At 49.2% G+C, this 23,999-nt stretch overlaps 1 pseudogene across 1 annotated transcript; it reads right to left on the minus strand.

Moving 5' to 3' along the window:
• Positions 1-1,600: 1,600 nt before the first annotated feature.
• Positions 1,601-22,958, minus strand: LOC309653837 (heterogeneous nuclear ribonucleoprotein A3 pseudogene; annotated as a pseudogene). Its single transcript has 3 exons — positions 21,727-22,958; positions 9,723-10,376; positions 1,601-1,626 (listed from the first exon to the last, which is right to left on the minus strand). The product of its transcript is annotated as a heterogeneous nuclear ribonucleoprotein A3 pseudogene (transcript).
• Between the last annotated feature and the right edge of the window lie 1,041 nt (positions 22,959-23,999).

Here is a 23,999-nt window from a genome sequence, read left to right on the forward strand (position 1 = left end):
GGACGCAGGCGCCTTGAAAATGGAAATCACATCCCTCTATAGTACGTCCCTCTTCTTTCTGCTTTGCAGTTTGCTGCTCCACTTGTTCAACCCCACCTAGTAATAACCTATACTTCCCTTGTTCCTGTTTTCCCATCTGGAAAACAGACAAAAGGCAACCAAACAACGCAAAGGTCTCAACAAATAAGGGATACCCAAAACCAGAGATGGCCAGAACTTCTGTATCCCTCATGAAACCTAGCCCGGTGTTCAATACTTAGGTATCATTAATACATGCGTGTTGACTGAAACAGTTGAAACGCAATTCTTCCACTTCCCAGTTTAGTTTTAGTCCTCATACAAAACCTGATCATCAAATTCCTTAATGCTAGGAATCACAGTGAAAAATAATTTCTCAACTGACTTCTGTCAGATGAGTGAGAACTAAGGTTAATTCAGTGTATCTGAAGCATAGAAAGTGAGGGCAAACGTGGCACAAGATGGGGCTAGAGAAGCAGAGAGGATTCTAGAGCACGCAGAGTCTTAAAGGCCACCAGTGTGTGTTTTCTATTCTCAAAACAATGTTTGTGAGCGATGTTTATGAGCAATGTTCCAACTTGCTTTGAAGGTTTCTTGTGTGAAGAATGGATTGGAGGGAAACAAGATATATGGACACTAGTTAGGACCTAATCGCAACAGACAGGCAAGTTCAGTATTAGGATGTTGAGGAAGAGCTGACAGATTCCAGAGAAATTCAGGAGATAAACTGAAGCGGGCTTAATGGGGTATGAGATGGAGGAAAGGAAGGTCTTAGGGAATTAAAGGGTTTACTGCACACATGAGCAGAGTCTCAACATTAATCATTTGAACGTACAGAGGTAGATCTCCCACATGACACCGGTTAGGAAGCAACGGTACGCCCTTTAGAATTCCTAGAGACAACACAAATCAACTGTTTCGATGGAAAATTCGGCGGGACCGGTGCGTTTTTTCACTCCAACTTAGTTCCAAATTCCTATTACTCACATTTTCTGTGCCAAAACAACACAGCTGGAGGAACTGAAGGGGATTCCGTTTTGGTAATTGAGGAGTGTCCCCAACACTGACAGTCCCATCTTAAAAAGCACTCCCTCTGCATTTTACCCGAGGAGCAATGGCCAGAGCCTCCCTTTGAAAACGATGGGGAGAAATCAGAACATAACACACTGTCCCTTTCAGCTACTGTGAACTGAGCCGCGAGACGACCAATACGCCCTGACACAGCGCGGACGGGCCAGCGCGCGGCGGCAACAGGGACAGGAGACAGCACAAGAGACGAAGTCCAGGCCCAGGGGCCAAGGCCTATTACCTTTCCGGCATGTGCAAAACATAAAACAGAAGCAATATTGTAACAAATTCATTAAAGACTTAAGAAAAAAAAAAAAATCACATGCTAAAGTGCATACTCTAAAAACTATACTATATTGCTTCTATAAAACAAGCACTAAACGTCAGATACAGAAAAAACCCTTTTCGTGTCCTCACACCTAGGTCAAAATTACAAAGAGTTAATTCAGGAGACAGAAAGAGAAGGAATAAATCTGAATGAATCTGAGTCAGAACACAGTGCTATAGTATAACCTTAGGCACATTCCACAATACCCATGCCTAAACATGGCAAATTCCACAATACCCATGCCTCAACCTCCCTATCTATAAAGGAGTTAACCACACCAGCGCTAACCATTACTTGCCTCCTGGTAGCTTGTGAGTGTTAATATTACTTGTAAAAAAAAAAAAAAATTATTTTGTAATAAATACACAGATCATCAGTTGAAAGAAACAAGGAAAACTACAGCGTTATTATTATTGCCTTGTTACTAGAGCTAAACACCAGAAATCAACATAAAGAAGTTATGTACACCAAGAATGTAGGGTTTGAATATGTACTTTGAGAGGCAATCTTATAATTAGTTGTTGTACCTCTAATTGCTTCTCCTTTTTTTTTTTTTTTAAATTTAAAAAAGCAATACAGGGACTTCCCTGGTGGTTCAGTGGTAAAGAATCCGCCCTGCAATGCAGGGGACGCGGGTTCGATTCCCGGTCGGGGAACTAAGATCCCACACGCCGCGGGGCAACTAAGCCCTCGCGCCAAACTACTGAGCTCGCACACCTCAATGAGGTAGCCCACGTGCAGCAAACTACAGAGCCCACGCGCTCTGGAGACTGCACGCCACAACTAGAGAGAGAAAACCCGCACGCCACAACTAGAGAGAAGCTCTCATGCTGCAACGAAGAGCCCGTGCGCCGCAATGACAAAAAAGATCCCACATGCCTTAACGAAGGTCCCGCGTGCCGCAACTAAGACCCAATACAGCCAATCAACCAATCAATCAATCAATCAATCAAGTGGGGCAGGGGGAGCAATACAGGAATTTCCCTGGCAGTCCAGTGGTTAAGACTCCAAGCTCCCAATGCAGGGGGCACGGGCTCGATCCCTGATTGGGGAACCAAGATCCCACATGTGGCACAGCGTAGCCAAAAAAAAAAAAAAAAAAAAAAAAGCAACACATACCATACGGCATTTACCCCAGAGAACGCATGTTCGCACAAAAAAAGGTACACAAATGTCCACAGCATCTCTCTCAGTAATAGTCAAGAAATGGGAAAAAACTCAGATGTTCTTCAATGGGCAAGTGATTAAACAAACTGAAGTATAGCCAAACCATGGAATACCACTCAGCAATTAAAAAGAAAGCGGCACTGGGACCTCTCTGGTGTTCCAGCGGTTAAGACTTTGCACTCTCAATGCAGGGGGCCCAGGTTCCATCCCTGGTCAGGGAACTAGATCCCGCATGCTGCAACTAAATACCCGCACAGCCAAATAAATAAATAAATAAATATATATATTTTTTTTTTTAAAAAAAAGGAGCACTATTGATTCATGCAATTTGGATGACTCTCCAGGGAATTACATTGATTGAAAAAGGCCAATCCAAAAGGTTACATACTGGGAATTCCCCGGCGGGCCAGTGTTTAGCACTCAGCACTTTCACTACCTGGGCTGGGTTCAATCCTTGGTCGGGGAACTAAGATCGCATAACCGGCAGCGCAGCCAAAAACAAACTTTTTTTTAATTAAGAAAAAAAAAAAAGGTTACACACTATATGATTTTATTCACATAGCATTCTTTTTTTTTAATTAATTAGTTAATTTATTTTATTTTTGGCTGCGTTGGGTCTTCGTTGCTGCGTGTGGGCTTTCTCTAGTTGCGGCGAGCGGGGGCTACTCTTTGTTGCAGTGCGCGGGCTTCTCGCTGCGGTGGCTTCTCTTGTTGCAGAGCACGGGCTCTAGGCACGCGGGCTTCAGTAGTTGTGGCACGTGGGCTCAGTAGTTGTGGCTCCCGGGCTCTAGAGCGCAGGCTCAGTCATTGTGGCGCATGGGCTTAGTTGCTCCGCGGCATGTGGGATCTTCCCGGACAAGGGATCAAACCCATGTCCCCTGCAATGGCAGGCAGATTCTTAACCGCTGCGCCACCAGGGAAGTCCCACATAACATTCTTGAAATGACAGGTTGCCAGGGACAGATAGGGCCGGGGGACTGGGAGATGGGCCATCTTCCCCAGGGGCTATTTTCCCTTGATCATCTGCACAAAAACTTTAGTGCAACTTTATCCACTGCACTATCAGATCATTATGATTTGGTGGGGAGTGGGGGAGCAGCAGTGGCTATAAAATGGCATCAGGAGAGATCCTGTGGGATGGAAATGTTCTGTATCTTGACTGTGTCAATGGCAATACCCAGGTTGTGACAGTATACTATGGTTCTGTAAGATGTTACCATTGGGGAAAACTGGGTAAAGGACACACAGGACCTATCTCACTATTATTTCTTACAACTGCATGTAAACCTACAATAATCTGTAAACAAAAAGCTTAATCAGAAATGAAGGCAACACATGCCTCTTGTAACAAGTAAAACAATAGCCTGTGGTCAATCTCTTTCTCTACCCGTCCCATTCCCTCCCTCTTGAGATAACCATGCAAACTCACTGCCCATACAAACAGGCATGCATTTAATACTTTCTGTTTACTGTATCAAAATGGGATCATACATACTACATTATTACCCTGCAGCCTACCTTCTTCACCCATCATCCCTATATCATAGAGACCTTAAAAAAAAAAAACTATTTTAAGTGCCAAGCAGGATGGCAGGTATAGAAAATTTTCTGACTAGGGCAAATCTGACAAATGTTTACCGTGCTAATGTGCCATAGCTCAGCCAGGTGCACTCAGTGAGAGCATAATATACAAGTAGCATTCTAAAGAGATCTGCAAAAAATGCAAGGTCTTCAGCAGCTCTTCGAGGATCCCATCCCCCTCTCTGCCTCCTCCATGGAACCATCCCATGGAGGTTTAACAGTTTAACTCCATTTGCCCCCTCCTGCTGTTTGTGCTTTTGTTGTATACTTCTGTTCTACATCTCCACAAGACATTATTATTGTCATTTATTTACAAAACAACATATAAATATAAAGGTGTATGTACCTGGGTATATGTACATATATATATTAAACACACACACAGACTTTAAGTGCTCTTTGCTCTTTCCTGCAGTTCTGTTCTTTTTTTTTGGGGGGGGGGGGCAAGTTTTTATATTGGTAAAGTTCTGTACTACTAGAAATATAAGATTTGAAAAGAAAAATGAGACTTGAGGATTATCTGTGGAGCTTATCCTCATTCTCCTGCTGACGCATTATGTGTTTATAATTTGAGAACTGCAGATAAATACAAACTGGTCTTCTCCATACTTGCTCACTAAGGAATTCCTCATTTCTAGGAAACGTCTATTTCAAGGAAAGGAAACAAACAAAAACACCTAGTGCACTAGATGATTAAAAGGTACACATTTTATAGCCTGAGTTCGAGAAAAAAATTACCCAAGAAACGGCCTTTTTCCCTAGGAGCCAGCTTCTACTAGGGGAGTCTAGGGTTCTCTAGGCAAAGAAAAAAAACTTGCCAGTTTAAACAGAATAACAGAAACGTTCAGCCAATCAAATATACAGAACTCATCACTTGCAGTGAGGAATGAAAGGCCTGTATCAACAGAAAAAATAAATGGCACAGGCAACGTCTGGAACAGAAAACAAACAGGAGGTACTTTAAAAAGCCAAAATTGCAAAGACAGATTAACAGGGTATGAAATTACACGCCGGGCAATGCACCTGTTAAAGGAAAAGAGGCGCACACCAAGTCTGAAGTCTTAAGAATTCGGTGTTTAACATTACTTCTGCATGCTGCCCAGCAGGAAACTCGGGTCCTGGCTTAATCCACAACGCACACTTCATTTAAGGAGGTGAACTGCTTGGTCTGACTCAGTTTCTTATTCTGTAAAATGAATGCAACACAGCTGTCGTGAGTCGCCAAAGAATTCTGCACAAACGCTTTGTAACTCCAAAGTGCTGTGCAAATCAGAGCAGCCCTTCTCTCCTTCACATTCGTTTGACTTGGAATTTCAGAAGTTTAGCTGAAAATATAGACGACTCGGAAGCAAGGGACTGAGAGTGACCCACACAGGTGGACAGAAATGCAAAAACTGGAGCACCTCATACAAACCACAAGAGAACACGTTCACGTGCACACGTTATCAGTAACAGAAAACGCCACCGGTAGCAACCGTAAACCACTGAGAGGACCAGCAACGACATGTGTCCAAATCCAGCCGGCAGCACAGCCTCGTCGGCGGCAGTGCCTTAAACACAGCTCCCCGCACTCCGCGGCCTAACAAGATCCACTTTTTCCAAAAAGTTTAGCAACTTGCCAAGTACACTGGCATAGTTCACCTTTTTTAATTGCTAAGCAAACATGCAGGAGAGTTGAGACAATCAAGGGAATGTTCAGCCTTCCTCAAAAATAAGATCCAGGAAATTCACGTTTTGCTTGAACAGTTTCATGTCTAAAACTGATCACAAACCTCTGTTTGATGTTGTTTTCTCGCTGCTGGCCAATGAGCCCGGGAAAGACAACGAATTCTTTCAAACGGGGAGGGCTCTCTGCACTCTTCAGCTAAACCAGCGAGGCTTTACCACCGTCACGTTTAAAATAATGAGGAGGACGCCTCCATGGAGTTTACCGGGCTGCGCTAATCACGAGGGGCCTCGGGCGCCCAGGGCGGGCCCCAGCGCCGGTGGCCGCGGGACCGGACGCCCTCCCCGGGACCCCCCCAGGACCCCCTCCCCGGGACGTGGCCGCGGGACAGGACGCCCCCCAGAACCCCTGACCGGGACGCAGCTGCGGGACAGGACGCCCCCCAGAACCCCTGCCCGGGACGCGGCTGCGAGACAGGACGCCCCCCAGGACCCCTGCCCGGGACGCGGCCGCGGGACACGAAGCTCCCCCCTCCCCAGGAACCCCTCCCCAGAGCGCGGGCCTCGCCGCCGTCACGCGGCACCCGCCGCGCTCACCGCGGGCCGGGAAACCCCTCAGGCCGACTGACCCCCGCCCGCCGCCCAGCCTCCCTCCGGCCCGCGCCGCCCGCCGCGCCTACCGCGTTCTTCTGCATCATCTTGTCCATCTTCTGGGCAATGCGGACCACCTCGTCCTCCATGGCCCCGGCAGGCCTGCCCCGCGCCGGGCCGCGGGGGACGGGAAACGAGCGGAGCTGGCGGGGCGGCGGGTAAGCCCAGGCGTCGGCGAGGGCCCTCAGCAGGCCGGACCGAGGCGCTTCCTCACTCACGGCGACGGCGACGGCGGCGGCGGCGGCGGCGGCGGCGGCGGCGCTCCTCACCCGCAGGCAGCGCCAATCCAGCTCCCAGCTCGCGGGGGCGGCGCTCCTCCCCCGCAGGCAGCGCCAATCCAGCTCCCAGCTCGCGGCGGCGGCGGCGGCGGCGCTCCTCCCCCGCAGGCAGCGCCAATCGAGCTCCCAGCTCGCGGCGGCGGCGCTCCACCCCGCAGGCAGCGCCAATCGAGCTCCCAGCTCGCGGCGGCGGCGGCGGCGGCGGCGCTCCTCCCCAGCAGGCAGCGCCAACTGAGCTCCCAGCTCGCGGCGGCGGCGGCGGCGGCGCTCCTCCCCCGCAGGCAGCGCCAATCGAGCTCCCAGCTCGCGGCGGCGGCGGCGGCGCTCCTCACCCGCAGGCAGCGCCAATCCAGCTCCCAGCTCGCGGGGGCGGCGCTCCTCCACCGCAGGCAGCGCCAATCCAGCTCCCAGCTCGCGGCGGCGGCGGCGGCGGCGCTCCTCCCCCGCAGGCAGCGCCAATCGAGCTCCCAGCTCGCGGCGGCGGCGCTCCACCCCGCAGGCAGCGCCAATCGAGCTCCCAGCTCGCGGCGGCGGCGGCAGCGGCGCTCCTCCCCAGCAGGCAGCGCCGAGCTCCCAGCTCGCGGCGGCGGCGGCGCTCCTCCCCCGCAGGCAGCGCCAATCAAGCTCCCAGCTGGCGGCGGCGGCGGCGGCGGCGCTCCTCACCCGCAGGCAGCGCCAATCCAGCTCCCAGCTCGCGGGGGCGGCGCTCCTCCCCCGCAGGCAGCGCCAATCGAGCTCCCAGCTCGCGGCGGCGGCGCTCCACCCCGCAGGCAGCGCCAATCGAGCTCCCAGCTCGCGGCGGCGGCGGCGGCGGCGCTCCTCCCCAGCAGGCAGCGCCAACTGAGCTCCCAGCTCGCGGCGGCGGCGGCGCTCCTCCCCCGCAGGCAGCGCCAATCCAGCTCCCAGCTCGCGGCGGCGGCGGCGGCGGCGCTCCTCCCCCGCAGGCAGCGCCAATCGAGCTCCCAGCTCGCGGCGGCGGCGGCGGCGGCGCTCCTCCCCAGCAGGCAGCGCCAACTGAGCTCCCAGCTCGCGGCGGCGGCGGCGGCGGCGCTCCTACCCCGCAGGCAGCGCCAATCGAGCTCCCAGCTCGCGGCGGCGGCGGCGGCGCTCCTCACCCGCAGGCAGCGCCAATCCAGCTCCCAGCTCGCGGCGGCGGCGGCGGCGGCGCTCCTCCCCCGCAGGCAGCGCCAATCGAGCTCCCAGCTCGCGGCGGCGGCGCTCCACCCCGCAGGCAGCGCCAATCGAGCTCCCAGCTCGCGGCGGCGGCGGCGGCGGCGCTCCTCCCCAGCAGGCAGCGCCAACTGAGCTCCCAGCTCGCGGCGGCGGCGGCGCTCCTCCCCCGCAGGCAGCGCCAATCAAGCTCCCAGCTGGCGGCGGCGGCGGCGGCGCTCCTCCCCCGCAGGCAGCGCAAATCCAGCTCCCAGCTCGCGGCGGCGGCGGCGGCGGCGCTCCTCCCCCGCAGGCAGCGCCAATCAAGCTCCCAGCTGGCGGCGGCGGCGGCGGCGCTCCTCCCCCGCAGGCAGCGCCAATCGAGCTCCCAGCTCGCGGCGAAGGCGGCGGCGGCAGCGGCGGCGGCGGCGGCGACGCTCCTCCCCCGCAGGCAGCGCCAATCGAGCTCCCAGCTCGCGGCGGCGCTCCTCCCCTGCAGGCAGCGCCAATCGAGCTCCCAGCTCTCGGCGGCGGCGGCGGCGCTCCTCCCCCACAGGCAACTCCAATCGAGCTCCCAGCTCTGTTCTTTTTTTTTTTTTTTTTTGAATTTTGAGATTTTTCATTTGAAGTAAGTCTTAATGCTATTAAATTCACAAATATGCTAATTTAAATACCCAAGTCTATTATCTAAGACACACATTGCAAACACAAATATCTATTCTCTCCACATGTCAGAGCCCATTCATTTCATGGTTTGGAAATGGGGAGAATAGATCCCCTTAAACTGCAAGTCAGCAGGTGTTTCTTTACAGTTAACTTCAGCAAAATTCATACAAAATATTAATTAACAATGATCTTCTTGTTAACTCACAAGGAAACACCTTCAAAGCTGCATTTTGTTAAAGTTTCTGTACTAAAATGTAGAAAAACTGAACTACACAAATATTGAAAAGTTAAAAATTCCTTAATTTTTTATTCCTGGTACCACTACCACAATTTACAGGGCAATATACCTGATGTAATGAAAAGAAAAAGAAAAAGACAAAGCTACAACAGATAAAAGACCTCAGGAATGTACATCTAATTGACACTCCATTGCATTAATCAATAGCTGCACTTTTTGCAAACTGTGGCTAGGACAGTCCTGAGCAAGAAGGGTTTCCTGTTTAAGCTGCAGTAACTTTTCTGACTATGGATCATCGTTCCTTCTGTGGCAGATTTTTACAGTTCCTCTAATGCATTCGGGACGACTGTCTCAAAGTAACCTGCAGCTTTCCTGACACCTCCTCGCTCTCTCTCCTGCCAAGAACTGTAGCCCTTTTCTTGTGAGTTTTGAGAACCTTCTGCTACCATATCCACCACTTCCACCACCAGATCCATAACCACCACCATAGGGACTTCCCGAGCTTCTTCCACCAAAACTGCCTCCCTTCATGGGTCCATCATTTGATTGCTGTTGTCCACTATAATTTCCAAAATCATTATAGCTCCCACCACCACCATAGTTACCTCCAAAATTTCCTCCTTCATTGTAACCATCATATCCTCCACCACCGCCACCATATCCCCCATCTTGGTTTCCATATCCTGGTCCACCACCACCATAGCCTCCTCTACTACTGTAACCAGGACCACCGCCATAGTTACCACCGTCGCCTCCAAATCCGTTCTATCCACCATCACCTCCTCCATAACTACCTCTGCTGCCACCACCTCCACCACCATAGCCTCCTCTTCCACCAAGTTTCCACCACGGCCAAAGTTACCTCCACCACCTCCAAAGTTTCCTCCACGACCCATAAAGTTGCCAGATCCACCTCCACGACCTCTTTGTGATCCAGCAGATTGCGTTTCTTCTTTAGGAAGGGCCTTTTTCACTTCACAATTATGCCCATTAATAGTGTGGTATTTCTGAACAACAATTTTATCAACTGTATCATGATCATCAAAAGTTACAAAAGCAAATCCTCTCTTTTTTCCACTCTGCCTGTCTTCCATAACTTCTATGGTTTCAATCTCGCCATGCTTTTCAAAGTAGTCTCTCAAATTACATTCTTCTGTATCTTCTTTAATACCACCAACAAAAATTTTCTTCACTGTTAGATGGGCACCAGGCTTTACAGATCCTCTCTAGAACCAGCTCTCTTTGGTTCCACTACACGCCCATCAACCTTGTGTGGTCGAGCACACATTGCTGCATCCACCTCTTCAACCCAAGAGTAAGTCACAAAACCAAAGCCCCTGGAACGTTTTGTTTGGGGGTCTCTTATCACCACACAATCTGTAAGTGTGCCCCATTCCTCAAAATGTTCTCTTAAGCTATCGTCTGTAGTTTCAAAGCTCAGACCACCAATAAACAGTTTTCTCAACTGTTCTGGTTCCTTTGGATCATGGCCCTCCTCCCCACCCCACCCCCGGCGGCGGCGGCGGCGGCGACGGCGGCGGCGGCGACGGCGACGGCCGGAGTCGGGCTGGGGGCGACCGGGCGGCGGTTTTACCTCCGTTTTGAGACCGGACTCGCCTCTTCCAACTCGAGTTCAATATGGGACGGAGAGGCCAGCTCTGTTCTATGTTGGGCCATTTTACTTCAGCCTAAAAAAATTTCTTCTAGTATTCCCTAAGGTCTGCTGGGGATCAGTTTTCTTATTTTTCATTTATCTGTATTTGATTTTTTAAAATTGATTCCAATTTTCTGTTGAGATTCTCCATATTTTAATCTATTAATCCCCATCTTTTACTCTCAATATAGTCATTTTAAAGTTCTGTGCTAACTCCAGAATCTGAATTCCCTCTAAATCAATTTTTCTTGTTTTGTTTTGTTTTTTTTTTGTCTTAATTTTTAGTCACTTTTTCCTGCTTCAGGAATTTCATAATTTTTGATTGTGTGCTGGACATGGTGAATAAAAAATTCATAGAGACTGAAGATGCTATTACTTTGAACCAGAGAAGATTTACCCCTTTCTCTGTTAATCAGAGTGGCTGATCATTTCAGTCATTTCAGGAATTTTACTAGGTCAGAACTGGGTTGGAGCTTTACTTGTCTCATGCTACCTATGATTTTTCCTGATTTGTGGCCTCCCTGGATTTTTGCTGTGAGCCTGACAGGTCTTTGATTCTTCAATAAATACAGTCAGTTATTGACTTCAGTCTTTCAGATGTTTGAATTCAGCTCTTTAGGCTCTCAGTTCTCACAGCTTCAGAGTATGGCAAATGTAAGGAGAGACCAGCTATGTATTTGTTACCGTTACACTTTCTCAATGAAAATTTGTCTCATAAACACTGAAACATTGCAGATGATTTCACTTTTTCTGACTCAGCCCCCTTCTTGGGGATGGCACTTCTGGGTTTTTACTGTGAGTCTGGTAGGTCTCTGATTCCTCACTTTGGAAAGTTCTCTCCCTCAGGCATTAGGTATTTAAGCTTCCTGCTTTCTATAGGTTCAAAAACTGGCAAATGTCTTGAAGAGGAGACCTAATGATTGTCACAGGCCCCTTTATCTAGCGGGATTTGGTTTGTTCGTGCCATGACTGTGCAGGAAATTTCACTCTGCTTTCTTGGCTCAGTCCCCCATCATCCTGTACCACCCTGACACTAAGGAAATGTCCTGTGGGGGAAATCGGCTTGACATTCTGCTAGATTTCACTCCATCATGCCAGCAAATGAGTTCATCAAAAGGTATGGTGATTTCTCTTTTCCAGTGGAGTATGTCCACTACATAAGGAAATACAAAAGACAGTATAAATGTATTTTTGTTTGTAATTCAGTTTTTCTCCTATATGACTTAAAAGACAAATGCAGTATAAGCAAGTCCCAAATACATAAAGAAAAACTAACAGAATTAAAATGATAAAGCCTGACACTATTTTTTAAATAAATAAATAAATTTATTTATTTATTTATTTGTATTTTTATTTTTGGCTGCGTTGGGTCTTCGTTGCTGCGCGCGGGTTTTCTCTAGCTGTGGCGAGCAGGGGCTACTCTTTGTTGTGGTGCGTGGCCTTCTCGTTGCGGTGGCTTCTCTTGTTGAGGAGCACGGGCTCTAAGTGCATGGGCTTCAGTAGTTGTGGCTCTTGGGCTCTAGAGCGCAGGCTCAGTAGTTTTGGCGTGCGGGCTTAGTTGCTCCGCGGCATGTGGGATCTTCCCAGACCAGGGCTCGAGCCCGTGTCCCCTGCATTGGCAGGCGGATTCTTAACCACTGTACCACCAGGGAAGTCCGAAAAACTGACACTATTAAAGGGAGAAATATTTCAAGCCAATAGCAAAAGGTCATATATTGTATAATTCCATGTCTATGAAATGTCCAGGATGAGCAAATCCATATAGACAGAAAGTAGATTAGTGGATGCCAGGGGATGTTGGGGAGGGGAAAATAGGGAGTAACAGCTAACATATACAAGATTTCTTTGTGGGGGGCGTGACAAAAATGTTCTGGAATTAGATAGCAATATTGGTTGTGAAAATACTAAGAACTAGTGAATTGTACACTTACTTTAATCGGTGAATTTTTTTTTTTTAATCTTGTAGAAGTTTTTATTTCAGTGATTACAAGAACGCAGTAAATGGAAACTATGCTGGTTTACATTAGGCATGCACCTCTACCTGAAACTGCTGTTAGTTTTTGACTGGCCTAAATCTTTATAACTTATTTTTGCATTAGGCACATCTTTAAATTTTTTTGGACCCTGACATACAGGGTAAGTTAACTTCTTCCTTGTGGCAGTTTAGTATGAGAATTATGTTCGCTGGCTAGATTCCTTTAACTAAAGGCCTCTAAGACTCTCAGGCTACCTGTACTAGCTCAAGACTGTACTTTATATATAGATATAAAGATGATAAAATAAAATAAAATAAAGCTTTTGGGAGGTCTGACGTCTTCTGCCAGCGTTCAGTGGGTGTTCTGTAGGAGCAGTTCCACGTGTAGATGTATTTCTACTGTATCTGTGGGAAGGAAGGTGATCTCCACGTCTTACTCTTCTGCCATCTTGCCCCTCCCTCCCCCCAGGAATATCACTTTTAAAGGAGAAGGTATAAACCCCTTGGTTATATGAACTGGAGATTTTAGTAAGAAGTCAATATATTTTTTGTTAGGCACATGTTATGTTAGGCTGTCTCCCTGCACAGGACGCAGGCGCCTTGAAAATGGAAATCATATCCCTCTATAGTACGTCCCTCTTCTTTCTGCTTTGCAGTTTGCTGCTCCACTTGTTCAACCCCACTTAGTAATAACCTATACTTCCCTTGTTCCTGTTTTCCCATCTGGAAAACAGACAAAAGGCAACCAAACAACGCAAAGGTCTCAACAAATAAGGGATATCCAAAACCAGAGATGGCCAGAACTTCTGTATCCCTCATGAAACCTAGTCCCGTGTTCAATACTTAGGTATCATTAATACATGCGTGTTGACTGACACAGTTTAAACTCAATTCTTCCACTTCCCAGTTTAGTTTTAGTCCTCATACAAAACCTGATCATCAAATTCCTTAATGCTAGGAATCACAGTGAAAAATAATTTCTCAACTGACTTCTGTCAGATGAGTGAGAACTAAGGTTAATTCAGTGTATCTGAAGCATAGACAGTGAGGGCACAAGTGGCACAAGATGGGGCTAGAGAAGCAGAGAGGATTCTAGACCACGCAGAGTCTTAAAGGCCAACACTGTGTTTTCTATTCTCAAAACAATGTTTGTGAGCGATGTTTATGAGCAATGTTCCAACTTGCTTTGAAGGTTTCTTGTGTGAAGAATGGATTGGAAGGAAACAAGATATATGGACACTAGTTAGGACCTAATCGCAACAGACAGGCAAGTTCAGTATTAGAATGTTGAGGGAGAGCTGACAGATTCCAAAGAAATTCAGGAGATAAACTGAAGCGGGCTTAATGGGGTATGAGATGGAGGAAAGGAAGGTCTTAGGGAATTAAAGGGTTTACTGCACACATGAGCAAAGTCTCAAAATTAATCATTTGAACGTACAGAGGTAGATCTCCCAAATGACACCGGTTAGGAAGCAACGGTACGCCCTTTAGAATTCCTAGAGACAACACAAATCAACTGTTTCGATGGAAAATTCGGCGGGACCGGTGCGTTTTTTCACTCCAACTTAGTTCCAAATTCCTATTACTCACATTTTCTGTGCCAAAACAACACAGCTGGAGGAACTGAAGGGGATTCCGTTTTGGTAATTAAGGAGTGGCCCTAACACTGACAGTCCCATCTTAAAAAGCACTCCCTCTGCATTTTACCCGAGGAGCAATGGCCAGAGCCTCCCTTTGAAAACGATGGGCAGAAATCAGAACATTACACACTGTCCCTTTCAGCTACTGTGAACTGAGCCGGGAGACGACCAATATCCCCTGGCACAGCACGGACGGGCCAGCGCGCGGGGGCAACAGGGACAGGAGACAGCACAAGAGACGAAGCCCAGGCCCAGGGGCCAAGGCCTATTACCTTTCCGGCATGTGCAAAACATAAAACAGAAGCAATATTGTAACAAATTCATTAAAGACTTAAGAAGAAAAAAAAATCAGATGCTAAAGTGCATACTCTAACCACTATACTATATTGCTTCTATAAAACAAGCACTAAACCTCAGGTACAGGAAAAAACCCTTTTCGTGTCCTCACACCTAGGTCAAAATTACAAAGAGTTATTAATTCAGGAGACAGAAAGAGAAGGAGTAAATCTGAATGAATCTGAGTCAGAACACAGTGTTATAACCTTAGGTAAATTCCACAATACCCATGCCTCAACATGGCAAATTCCACAATATCCATGCCTCAACCTCCCTATCTATAAAGGAGTTAACCACACCAGCACTAACCATTACTTGCCTCCTGGTAGCTTGTGAGTGTTAATTATTATTTGTAAGAAATACACAGATCATCAGTTGAAAGAAACAAGGAAAACTACAGCGTTATTATTATTGTCTTGTTACTAGAGCTAAACACCAGAAATCAACATAAAGAAGTTATGTACACCAACAATGTAGGGTTTGAATATGTACTTTGAAAGGCAATCATATAATTAGTTGTTTTACCTCTGATTGCTTTTCCTTTTTTTTTTTTTTTTTTAATTTAAAAAAGCAATACAGGGACTTCCCTGGTGGTTCAGTGGTAAAGAATCCGCCCTGCAATGCAGGGGACGTGGGTTCGATTCCCGGTCGGGGAACTAAGATCCCACACGCCGCGGGGCAACTAAGCCCTCGCGCCAAACTACTGAGCTCGCACACCTCAATGAGGTAGCCCACGTGCAGCAAACTACAGAGCCCACGCGCTCTGGAGCCTGCACGCCACAACTACAGAGCCCACGTGCCACAACTAGAGAGAGAAAACCCGCACGCCACAACTAGAGAGAAGCTCTCATGCTGCAACGAAGAGCCCGTGCGCCGCAATGACAAAAAAGATCCCACATGCCTTAACGAAGGTCCCGCGTGCCGCAACTAAGACCCAATACAGCCAATCAACCAATCAATCAATCAATCAATCAAGTGGGGCAGGGGGAGCAATACAGGAATTTCCCTGGCAGTCCAGTGGTTAAGACTCCAAGCTCCCAATGCAGGGGGCACGGGCTCGATCCCTGATTGGGGAACCAAGATCCCACATGTGGCACAGCGTAGCCAAAAAAAAAAAAAAAAAAAAAAAGCAACACTTACCATACGGCATTTACCCCAGAGAACGCATGTTCGCACAAAAAAAGGTACACAAATGTCCACAGCATCTCTCTCAGTAATAGTCAAGAAATGGGAAAAAACTCAGATGTTCTTCAATGGGCAAGTGATTAAACAAACTGAAGTATAGCCAAACCATGGAATACTACTCAGCAATTAAAAAGAAAGCGGCACTGGGACCTCTCTGGTGTTCCAGCGGTTAAGACTCTGCACTCTCAATGCAGGGGGCCCAGGTTCCATCCCTGGTCAGGGAACTAGATCCCGCATGCTGCAACTATATACCCGCACAGCCAAATAAATAAATAAATATATATATTTTTTTTTTTTTAAAAAAAGGAGCACTATTGATTCATGCAATTTGGATGACTCTCCAGGGAATTACATTGATTGAAAAAGGCCAATCCAAAAGGTTACATACTGGGAATTCCCTGGCGGGCCAGTGTTTAGCACTCAGCACTTTCACTACCTGGGCTGGGTTCAATCCTTGGTCGGGGAACTAAGATCGCATAACCGGCAGCGCAGCCAAAAACAAACTTTTTTTTAATTAAGAAAAAAAAAAAAGGTTACACACTATATGATTTTATTCACATAGCATTCTTTTTTTTTAATTAATTAGTTAATTTATTTTATTTTTGGCTGCGTTGGGTCTTCGTTGCTGCGTGTGGGCTTTCTCTAGTTGCGGCGAGCGGGGGCTACTCTTTGTTGCAGTGCGCGGGCTTCTCGCTGCGGTGGCTTCTCTTGTTGCAGAGCACGGGCTCTAGGCACGCGGGCTTCAGTAGTTGTGGCACGTGGGCTCAGTAGTTGTGGCTCCCGGGCTCTAGAGCGCAGGCTCAGTCATTGTGGCGCATGGGCTTAGTTGCTCCGCGGCATGTGGGATCTTCCCGGACAAGGGATCAAACCCATGTCCCCTGCAATGGCAGGCAGATTCTTAACCGCTGCGCCACCAGGGAAGTCCCACATAACATTCTTGAAATGACAGGTTGCCAGGGACAGATAGGGCCGGGGGACTGGGAGATGGGCCATCTTCCCCAGGGGCTATTTTCCCTTGATCATCTGCACAAAAACTTTAGTGCAACTTTATCCACTGCACTATCAGATCATTATGATTTGGTGGGGAGTGGGGGAGCAGCAGTGGCTATAAAATGGCATCAGGAGAGATCCTGTGGGATGGAAATGTTCTGTATCTTGACTGTGTCAATGGCAATACCCAGGTTGTGACAGTATACTATGGTTCTGTAAGATGTTACCATTGGGGAAAACTGGGTAAAGGACACACAGGACCTATCTCACTATTATTTCTTACAACTGCATGTAAACCTACAATAATCTGTAAACAAAAAGCTTAATCAGAAATGAAGGCAACACATGCCTCTTGTAACAAGTAAAACAATAGCCTGTGGTCAATCTCTTTCTCTACCCGTCCCATTCCCTCCCTCTTGAGATAACCATGCAAACTCACTGCTCATACAAACAGGCATGCATTTAATACTTTCTGTTTACTGTATCAAAATGGGATCATACATACTACATTATTACCCTGCAGCCTACCTTCTTCACCCATCATCCCTATATCATAGAGACCTTAAAAAAAAAAAACTATTTTAAGTGCCAAGCAGGATGGCAGGTATAGAAAATTTTCTGACTAGGGCAAATCTGACAAATGTTTACCGTGCTAATGTGCCATAGCTCAGCCAGGTGCACTCAGTGAGAGCATAATATACAAGTAGCATTCTAAAGAGATCTGCAAAAAATGCAAGGTCTTCAGCAGCTCTTCGAGGATCCCATCCCCCTCTCTGCCTCCTCCATGGAACCATCCCATGGAGGTTTAACAGTTTAATTCCATTTGCCCCCTCCTGCTGTTTGTGCTTTTGTTGTATACTTCTGTTCTACATCTCCACAAGACATTATTATTGTCATTTATTTACAAAACAACATATAAATATAAAGGTGTATGTACCTGGGTATATGTACATATATATATTAAACACACACACAGACTTTAAGTGCTCTTTGCTCTTTCCTGCAGTTCTGTTCTTTTTTTTTGGGGGGGGGGGGGCAAGTTTTTATATTGGTAAAGTTCTGTACTACTAGAAATATAAGATTTGAAAAGAAAAATGAGACTTGAGGATTATCTGTGGAGCTTATCCTCATTCTCCTGCTGACGCATTATGTGTTTATAATTTGAGAACTGCAGATAAATACAAACTGGTCTTCTCCATACTTGCTCACTAAGGAATTCCTCATTTCTAGGAAACGTCTATTTCAAGGAAAGGAAACAAACAAAAACACCTAGTGCACTAGATGATTAAAAGGTACACATTTTATAGCCTGAGTTCGAGAAAAAAATTACCCAAGAAACGGCCTTTTTCCCTAGGAGCCAGCTTCTACTAGGGGAGTCTAGGGTTCTCTAGGCAAAGAAAAAAAACTTGCCAGTTTAAACAGAATAACAGAAACGTTCAGCCAATCAAATATACAGAACTCATCACTTGCAGTGAGGAATGAAAGGCCTGTATCAACAGAAAAAATAAATGGCACAGGCAACGTCTGGAACAGAAAACAAACAGGAGGTACTTTAAAAAGCCAAAATTGCAAAGACAGATTAACAGGGTATGAAATTACACGCCGGGCAATGCACCTGTTAAAGGAAAAGAGGCGCACACCAAGTCTGAAGTCTTAAGAATTCGGTGTTTAACATTACTTCTGCATGCTGCCCAGCAGGAAACTCGGGTCCTGGCTTAATCCACAACGCACACTTCATTTAAGGAGGTGAACTGCTTGGTCTGACTCAGTTTCTTATTCTGTAAAATGAATGCAACACAGCTGTCGTGAGTCGCCAAAGAATTCTGCACAAACGCTTTGTAACTCCAAAGTGCTGTGCAAATCAGAGCAGCCCTTCTCTCCTTCACATTCGTTTGACTTGGAATTTCAGAAGTTTAGCTGAAAATATAGACGACTCGGAAGCAAGGGACTGAGAGTGACCCACACAGGTGGACAGAAATGCAAAAACTGGAGCACCTCATACAAACCACAAGAGAACACGTTCACGTGCACACGTTATCAGTAACAGAAAACGCCACCGGTAGCAACCGTAAACCACTGAGAGGACCAGCAACGACATGTGTCCAAATCCAGCCGGCAGCACAGCCTCGTCGGCGGCAGTGCCTTAAACACAGCTCCCCGCACTCCGCGGCCTAACAAGATCCACTTTTTCCAAAAAGTTTAGCAACTTGCCAAGTACGCTGGCATAGTTCACCTTTTTTAATTGCTAAGCAAACATGCAGGAGAGTTGAGACAATCAAGGGAATGTTCAGCCTTCCTCAAAAATAAGATCCAGGAAATTCACGTTTTGCTTGAACAGTTTCATGTCTAAAACTGATCACAAACCTCTGTTTGATGTTGTTTTCTCGCTGCTGGCCAATGAGCCCGGGAAAGACAACGAATTCTTTTCAAACAGGGAGGGCTCTCTGCACTCTTCAGCTAAACCAGCGAGGCTTTACCACCGTCACGTTTAAAATAATGAGGAGGACGCCTCGATGGAGTTTACCGGGCTGCGCTAATCACGAGGGGCCTCGGGCGCCCAGGGCGGGCCCCAGCGCCGGTGGCCGCGGGACCGGACGCCCTCCCCGGGACCCCCCCAGGACCCCCTCCCCGGGACGCGGCCGCGGGACAGGACGCCCCCCAGAACCCCTGACCGGGACGCAGCTGCGGGACAGGACGCCCCCCAGAACCCCTGCCCGGGACGCGGCTGCGAGACAGGACGCCCCCCAGGACCCCTGCCCGGGACGCGGCCGCGGGACACGAAGCTCCCCCCTCCCCAGGAACCCCTCCCCAGAGCGCGGGCCTCGCCGCCGTCACGCGGCACCCGCCGCGCTCACCGCGGGCCGGGAAACCCCTCAGGCCGACTGACCCCCGCCCGCCGCCCAGCCTCCCTCCGGCCCGCGCCGCCCGCCGCGCTTACCGCGTTCTTCTGCATCATCTTGTCCATCTTCTGGGCAATGCGGACCACCTCGTCCTCCATGGCCCCGGCAGGCCTGCCCCGCGCCGGGCCGCGGGGGACGGGAAACGAGCGGAGCTGGCGGGGCGGCGGGTAAGCCCAGGCGTCGGCGAGGGCCCTCAGCAGGCCTGACCGAGGCGCTTCCTCACTCACGGCGACGGCGACGGCGGCGGCGGCGGCGGCGGCGGCGGCGGCGGCGCTCCTCACCCGCAGGCAGCGCCAATCCAGCTCACAGCTCGCGGGGGCGGCGCTCCTCCCCCGCAGGCAGCGCCAATCCAGCTCCCAGCTCGCGGCGGCGGCGGCGGCGCTCCTCCCCCGCAGGCAGCGCCAATCGAGCTCCCAGCTCGCGGCGGCGGCGGCGGCGCTCCTCCCCCGCAGGCAGCGCCAATCGAGCTCCCAGCTCGCGGCGGCGGCGGCGGCGGCGCTCCTCCCCCGCAGGCAGCGCCAACTGAGCTCCCAGCTCGCGGCGGCGGCGGCGGCGGCGCTCCTACCCCGCAGGCAGCGCCAATCGAGCTCCCAGCTCGCGGCGGCGGCGGCGGCCCTCCTCACCCGCAGGCAGCGCCAATCCAGCTCCCAGCTCGCGGGGGCGGCGCTCCTCCACCGCAGGCAGCGCCAATCCAGCTCCCAGCTCGCGGCGGCGGCGGCGGCGGCGGCGGCGCTCCTCCCCCGCAGGCAGCGCCAATCGAGCTCCCAGCTCGCGGCGGCGGCGCTCCACCCCGCAGGCAGCGCAAATCGAGCTCCCAGCTCGCGGCGGCGGCGGCGGCGGCGCTCCTCCCCAGCAGGCAGCGCCAACTGAGCTCCCAGCTCGCGGCGGCGGCGGCGCTCCTCCCCCGCAGGCAGCGCCAATCCAGCTCCCAGCTCGCGGCGGCGGCGGCGGCGGCGCTCCTCCCCCGCAGGCAGCGCCAACTGAGCTCCCAGCTCGCGGCGGCGGCGGCGGCGGCGCTCCTACCCCGCAGGCAGCGCCAATCGAGCTCCCAGCTCGCGGCGGCGGCGGCGGCGCTCCTCACCCGCAGGCAGCGCCAATCCAGCTCCCAGCTCGCGGGGGCGGCGCTCCTCCACCGCAGGCAGCGCCAATCCAGCTCCCAGCTCGCGGCGGCGGCGGCGGCGGCGCTCCTCCCCCGCAGGCAGCGCCAATCGAGCTCCCAGCTCTCGGCGGCGGCGCTCCACCCCGCAGGCAGCGCCAATCGAGCTCCCAGCTCGCGGCGGCGGCGGCGGCGGCGCTCCTCCCCAGCAGGCAGCGCCAACTGAGCTCCCAGCTCGCGGCGGCGGCGGCGGCGGCGGGAGCGGCGGCGGCGGCGGCGACGCTCCTCCCCCGCAGGCAGCGCCAATCGAGCTCCCAGCTCGCGGCGGCGCTCCTCCCCCGCAGGCAGCGCCAATCGAGCTCCCAGCTCTCGGCGGCGGCGCTCCTCCCCCACAGGCAGCTCCAATCGAGCTCCCAGCTCTGTTCTTTTTTTTTTTTTTTTTGAATTTTGAGATTTTTCATTTGAAGTAAGTCTTAATGCTATTAAATTCACAAATATGCTAATTTAAATACCCAAGTCTATTATCTAAGACACACATTGCAAACACAAATATCTATTCTCTCCACATGTCAGAGCCCATTCATTTCATGGTTTGGGAATGGGGAGAATAGATCCCCTTAAACTGCAAGTCAGCAGGTGTTTCTTTACAGTTAACTTCAGCAAAATTCATACAAAATATTAATTAACAATGATCTTCTTGTTAACTCACAAGGAAACACCTTCAAAGCTGCATTTTGTTAAAGTTTCTGTACTAAAATGTAGAAAAACTGAACTACACAAATATTGAAAAGTTAAAAATTCCTTAATTTTTTATTCCTGGTACCACTACCACAATTTACAGGGCAATATACCTGATGTAATGAAAAGAAAAAGAAAAAGACAAAGCTACAACAGATAAAAGACCTCAGGAATGTACATCTAATTGACACTCCATTGCATTAATCAATAGCTGCACTTTTTGCAAACTGTGGCTAGGACAGTCCTGAGCAAGAAGGGTTTCCTGTTTAAGCTGCAGTAACTTTTCTGACTATGGATCATCGTTCCTTCTGTGGCAGATTTTTACAGTTCCTCTAATGCATTCGGGACGACTGTCTCAAAGTAACCTGCAGCTTTCCTGACACCTCCTCGCTCTCTCTCCTGCCAAGAACTGTAGCCCTTTTCTTGTGAGTTTTGAGAACCTTCTGCTACCATATCCACCACTTCCACCACCAGATCCATAACCACCACCATAGGGACTTCCCGAGCTTCTTCCACCAAAACTGCCTCCCTTCATGGGTCCATCATTTGATTGCTGTTGTCCACTATAATTTCCAAAATCATTATAGCTCCCACCACCACCATAGTTACCTCCAAAATTTCCTCCTTCATTGTAACCATCATATCCTCCACCACCGCCACCATATCCCCCATCTTGGTTTCCATATCCTGGTCCACCACCACCATAGCCTCCTCTACTACTGTAACCAGGACCACCGCCATAGTTACCACCGTCGCCTCCAAATCCGTTCTATCCACCATCACCTCCTCCATAACTACCTCTGCTGCCACCACCTCCACCACCATAGCCTCCTCTTCCACCAAGTTTCCACCACGGCCAAAGTTACCTCCACCACCTCCAAAGTTTCCTCCACGACCCATAAAGTTGCCAGATCCACCTCCACGACCTCTTTGTGATCCAGCAGATTGCGTTTCTTCTTTAGGAAGGGCCTTTTTCACTTCACAATTATGCCCATTAATAGTGTGGTATTTCTGAACAACAATTTTATCAACTGTATCATGATCATCAAAAGTTACAAAAGCAAATCCTCTCTTTTTTCCACTCTGCCTGTCTTCCATAACTTCTATGGTTTCAATCTCGCCATGCTTTTCAAAGTAGTCTCTCAAATTACATTCTTCTGTATCTTCTTTAATACCACCAACAAAAATTTTCTTCACTGTTAGATGGGCACCAGGCTTTACAGATCCTCTCTAGAACCAGCTCTCTTTGGTTCCACTACACACCCATCAACCTTGTGTGGTCGAGCACACATTGCTGCATCCACCTCTTCAACCCAAGAGTAAGTCACAAAACCAAAGCCCCTGGAACGTTTTGTTTGGGGGTCTCTTATCACCACACAATCTGTAAGTGTGCCCCATTCCTCAAAATGTTCTCTTAAGCTATCGTCTGTAGTTTCAAAGCTCAGACCACCAATAAACAGTTTTCTCAACTGTTCTGGTTCCTTTGGATCATGGCCCTCCTCCCCACCCCCCCCGGCGGCGGCGGTGGCGGCGGCGGCGGCGGCGGCGGCGGCGACGGCCGGAGTCGGGCTGGGGGCGACCGGGCGGCGGTTTTACCTCCGTTTTGAGACCGGACTCGCCTCTTCCAACTCGAGTTCAATATGGGACGGAGAGGCCAGCTCTGTTCTATGTTGGGCCATTTTACTTCAGCCTAAAAAAATTTCTTCTAGTATTCCCTAAGGTCTGCTGGGGATCAGTTTTCTTATTTTTCATTTATCTGTATTTGATTTTTTAAAATTGATTCCAATTTTCTGTTGAGATTCTCCATATTTTAATCTATTAATCCCCATCTTTTACTCTCAATATAGTCATTTTAAAGTTCTGTGCTAACTCCAGAATCTGAATTCCCTCTAAATCAATTTTTCTTGTTTTGTTTTGTTTTTTTTTTTTTTGTCTTAATTTTTAGTCACTTTTTCCTGCTTCAGGAATTTCATAATTTTTGATTGTGTGCTGGACATGGTGAATAAAAAATTCATAGAGACTGAAGATGCTATTACTTTGAACCAGAGAAGATTTACCCCTTTCTCTGTTAATCAGAGTGGCTGATCATTTCAGTCATTTCAGGAATTTTACTAGGTCAGAACTGGGTTGGAGCTTTACTTGTCTCATCCTACCTATGATTTTTCCTGATTTGTGGCCTCCCTGGATTTTTGCTGTGAGCCTGACAGGTCTTTGATTCTTCAATAAATACAGTCAGTTATTGACTTCAGTCTTTCAGATGTTTGAATTCAGCTCTTTAGGCTCTCAGTTCTCACAGCTTCAGAGTATGGCAAATGTAAGGAGAGACCAGCTATGTATTTGTTACCGTTACACTTTCTCAATGAAAATTTGTCTCATAAACACTGAAACATTGCAGATGATTTCACTTTTTCTGACTCAGCCCCCTTCTTGGGGATGGCACTTCTGGGTTTTTACTGTGAGTCTGGTAGGTCTCTGATTCCTCACTTTGGAAAGTTCTCTCCCTCAGGCATTAGGTATTTAAGCTTCCTGCTTTCTATAGGTTCAAAAACTGGCAAATGTCTTGAAGAGGAGACCTAATGATTGTCACAGGCCCCTTTATCTAGCGGGATTTGGTTTGTTCGTGCCATGACTGTGCAGGAAATTTCACTCTGCTTTCTTGGCTCAGTCCCCCATCAT

This window comes from Balaenoptera physalus (genome assembly GCF_965194825.1).
Source record: "Balaenoptera physalus genome assembly, contig: HAP1_SCAFFOLD_1282, whole genome shotgun sequence".
Taxonomy (NCBI): Eukaryota; Metazoa; Chordata; class Mammalia; order Artiodactyla; family Balaenopteridae; genus Balaenoptera; species Balaenoptera physalus.